The sequence below is a fragment of the Triticum aestivum genome, chromosome 2B (assembly GCF_018294505.1).
Source record: "Triticum aestivum cultivar Chinese Spring chromosome 2B, IWGSC CS RefSeq v2.1, whole genome shotgun sequence".
Lineage (NCBI taxonomy): Eukaryota > Viridiplantae > Streptophyta > Magnoliopsida > Poales > Poaceae > Triticum > Triticum aestivum.
The window spans coordinates 574,556,287-574,561,164 of record NC_057798.1 but is presented as its reverse complement, the minus strand read 5'-3'; positions in this window follow the sequence as shown (position 1 = coordinate 574,561,164).

The window sequence follows — 4,878 nt, the reverse complement described above, 5'->3', positions numbered from 1 at the left end:
AACGCATATCTACAATTCGCTCTAAATTTGGGTCCATGACCCTAAAGAGAATAAGCACGCGAATTACCCAAACATCAAAATTTGTGCCATCAAAACTAAGAGTGTCAGAGAATCCTAATCCCCTAGTGGACATCTTTACTCTCTAGGCGGTTAAGCCTAACAAATAGAGACGAGGCTCTGATACCAATTGAAAGATGGTGGATGTCGCCTAGAGGGGGGTGAATAGACGCTTTAAAATAATTACGGTTGAGGCTTGAACAAATCGCGTCTGGGTCTCCGGTCAGAAGTTCCATGACAGAAAAGAGTCCGGCGGGGCTGATCCTCCTGTCTTTGAATGATACGACTTGCTCCGGATCTAAGGCTGAGGCGGGCATCAGTGTTGACCCCTGGACGGGATCTGAGAGCGGATCCGAAGAGCTTCCTTCATGGGGGCAAGGGGTGGCAACCGAGGCCGTGAACCCCTCGAAAATCAAATCTCCTCGGATATTGGCGATGTAGTTCAGGTTTCTAAACCTGATCTGGTGGCCGGGGGCGTAACTGTCGACCTTCTCAAGGTGGCCGGTCGAGTTGGTGTGAAGCACGAAGCATCCAAACACAAAGACCTGTCCGGGGAGAAAGGTTTCCCTGGATGCAGTGTCATCGTTAATGAAGAGGCGAGCCATCAATCCTTCTATCGACGATACAACAGAGCTCTTAATGAAAGCACCAATGTCGGTGTCAAAACCGGCAGATCTCGGGTAGGGGGCCCAAGCTGTATGTTTGAGGATCAATGGTAACAATGATCAAAGGGGCACAATGTTTACCCATGTTCAGGCCCTCTTAATGGAGGTAAAACCCTACTCCTGCTTGATTATATTCGATTAGTATAGGGGTTACAAGAGTTGATCTACCATGAGATCGTAATGGCTAAACCCTAGCTTGGCTAGCCTATCAATGTTATGATCCTGCCTCCGGTCTAAGCCCTCCAGTTTATATAGACACCGGAGGGGCCTAAGGTTGTACAAAGTCGGTTTAACAGAATGGAAACAACATAATCGGACACCTAATCTTGCCCTTCACGTATACGGGAGCCCCAACCGGACACGGGAGGTGGTCATCTTTCTTATATCTTGATGTCCCAATAGTCCGGCCCATATCAAATAGACCAGACGCCCGAGGACCCTTTAGTCCAGGACACCCTCAGTGTGTGCTTCGTGAAATTCTTATTAAGCGTCTCGATCTATCTCTATAGATCTTGATGCCCAATACATAAGTAGCTTTATCGAGGTCTTTTATTGAAAAATTCTTATTCAAATATCCTTTTATGCTATCCAGAAATTCTATATCATTTCCAATCAACAATATGTCATCTACATATAATATCAGAAATGCTACAGACCTCCCACTCACTTTCTTGTAAAATAGGCTTCACCATAAGTCTGTATAACCATATCCTTTGATCACCTTATCAAAGCGTATATCCCAACTCCGAGATGCTTGCACCAGTCCATAGATGGATCGCTAGAGCTCACACACTTTGTTAGCACCTTTAGGATCGACAAAACCTTTGGTTGCATCATATACAACTCTTCTTTAAGAAATCTATTAAGGAATGCAATTTTGACATCCATTTGCTAGATTTCATAAAATGCGGCAATTGCTAACATGATTCGGACAGACTTAATCATCGCTACGAGTGAGAAAATCTCATCGTAGTCAACACCTTGAACTTGTAGAAAACCTTTTGCGACAAGTCAAGCTTTGTAGATACTAACACTACCATCAGCATCCGTCTTCCTCTTAAAGATCCATTTATTCTCAATGGCTTCCCGTCATCGGGCAAGTCCACCAAAGTCCACACTTTGTTCTAATACATGGATCCTATCTCAGATTTCATGGCCTCAAGCCATCTATCGGGATCTGGGCTCATCATAGCTTCTTCATAGTTCATAGGTTCGCCATGGTCTAATAACATGACTTCCAGGATAGGATTACCGTACCACTCTGGTGCGGAACATGCACTGTTCGACCTACGAGATCCAATAGTAACTTGATCCGAAGTTTCATGATCATCATCATTAGCTTCCTCTCTAGTTGGTGTAGGCATCACGGGAATGTAATTCACAGATGTGCTACATTCCAATTCAAGAGAAGGTACAGTTACCTCATCAAGTTCCACTTTCCTCCCAGTCACTTCTTTCGAGAGAAACTCCTTCTCTAGAAAGATTCCATTCTCGGCAACAAAGACCTTGCCTTTGGATCTGTCGTAGAAGGTGTACCCAATTGTTTCCTTAGGGTATCCTATGAAGACGTACTTCTCCGATTTGGGTTCGGACTTATCAGGCTGAAGCCTTTTGACATAAGCATTGCATCCCCAAACTTTAAGAAACGATAGCTTAGGTTTAATGCCAAACCACGGTTCACACAGTGTCGTCTCAACAGATTTTGACGGTGTCCTGTTTAACGTGAATGCAGTTGTCTTAAATGCATAACCCCAAAACGATAGTGGTAAATCAGTAAGACACATCATAGATCGCACCATATCTAATAAAGCACGGTTAAGACATTCGTACACACCATTATGTTGTGGTGTTCTAGGTGGCGTCAGTTGTGAAACTATACCACATTGTTTTAAATGAAGGCCAAACTCGTAACTCAAATATTTACCTCCATGGTCAGATCGTAGAAACTTTATTTTCTTGTTATGATGATTCTCCACTTCACTCTCAAATTCTTTGAACTTTTCAAATGTTTCAGACTTGTGTTTCATTAAGTAGATATACCCATATCTTCTCAAATCATCTGTGAAGGTTAGAAAATAACAATACCCGCCGCGAGCCTCAACACTCATCGGACCGCATACATCGGTATGTATTATTTCCAGTAAGTCATTGGCTCGCTCCATTGTTCCGGAGAAAGGAGTTTTAGTCATCTTCCCTATGAGGCATGGTTCGCAAGTATCAAATGATTCATAATCAAGTGATTCCAAAAGCCCATCAGCATGGAGTTTCTTCATGCGCTTTATACCAATAGGACCTAAATAGCAGTGCTACAAGTATGTTGCACTATCATTATCAACTTTGCATCTTTTGGCATCAATATTATGAATATGTCTATCACTACGATCGAGATTCAATAAACCATTAACATTGGGTGTATGACCATAGAAGGTTTTATTCATGTAAACAGAATAACAATTATTCTCTGTCTTAAATGAATAACTGTTTTACAATAAACATGATCCTATCTTGGTCATGCGCAACGCAAACACCAGATAACATTTATTTAGGTTCAACACTAATCCTGAAAGTATAGGGAGTGTGCGATGATCATCATATCAATCTTGGAACCACTTCCAACACACATTGTCACTTCACACTCAACTAGTCTCTATTTACTCTGCAACTCCTGTTTCGAGTTACTAATCTCAGCAACCGAACAAGTATCAAATACCCAGGGGTTACTACGAGCACTAGTAAGGCACACATCAATAACATGTATATCAAATATACCTTTGTTCACTTTTCCATCCTTCTTATCCACCAAATATTTGGGGTAGTTCTGCTTCTAGTGACCATTTCCCTTGCAGTAGAAGCACTTAGTTTCAGGCTTAGGTCCAGCTTTGGGCTTCTTCACGGGAGTGACAACTTGCTTGCCATTCTTCTCGAAGTTCCCTTTGTTTACCTTTGCCCTTTTCTTAAAACTAGTGATCTTGTTTAATCATCAAAACTTGATGTTTTTTCTTGATTTCTACCTTCATCGATTTCAGCATCACGAAGAGCTCAGGAATCACTTTTGTCATCCCTTGCATATTATAGTTCATCATGAAGTTCTAGTAACTTGGTGATGATGACTAGAGAACTCTGTCAATCAGTATCTTATCTAGAAGATTAACTCCCACTTGATTCAAGCGGTTGTAGTACCCGGACATTCTGAGCACATGCTCACTAGCTGAGCTATTCTCCTCCATCTTTTAGGCGAAGTACTTGTGAGAGGTCCATGCCTCTCGACACGGGCATGAGTATGAAATACCAATTTCATCTCTTGGAACATCTCACATGCTCCGTGGCGTTCAAAATGTGTTTGAAGTCCCGGTTCTAAGCCGTAAAGCATGGTGCACTAAACTATCAAGTTGTCATTATATTGACCTAGCCAAACATTCATAATGTCTGCATCTGCTCCTACAATAGGTCTGTCACCTAGCGGTGCGTCAAGGACATAATTCTTCTGTGCAGCAATGAGGATAAACCTCAGATCACGGACCCAGTATGCATCATTGCTACTACCATCTTTCAACCTAGTTTTCTCTAGGAACATATCAAAAAAATATTGGGAAGCTACAACACGAGATATTGATCTACAACATAATTTGCAAATACTATCAGGACTAAGTTCATGATAAATTAAAGTTCAATTAATCATATTACTTAAGAAATCCCACTTAGATAGACATCCCTCAAGTCATCTAAATGATATGTGATCCAAATCAACTAAACCATGCCCGATCATCACGTGAGATGGAGTAGTCATCAATGGTGAACATCTCTATGTTGATCATATCTACTATATGATTCACGTTCGACCTTTCGGTCTCCAGTGTTCCGAGGCCATGTCTATACATGCTAGGCTCGTCAAGTTTAACCCGAGTATTCCGCGTCTGCAAAACTGTCTTGCACCCGTTGTATTTGAATGTAGAGCTTATCACACCCGATCATGACTTGGTGTCTTAGCACGAAGAACTTTTGCAGCGGTGCATACTCGGGGAGAACACTTATACCTTGAAATTTAGTTAAGGGATCATCTTATAATGCTGCCGCCGTACTAAGCAAAATAAGATGCATAAAAGATAAACATCACATGCAATCGAAATATGTGACATGATATGGCCATCATCATCTT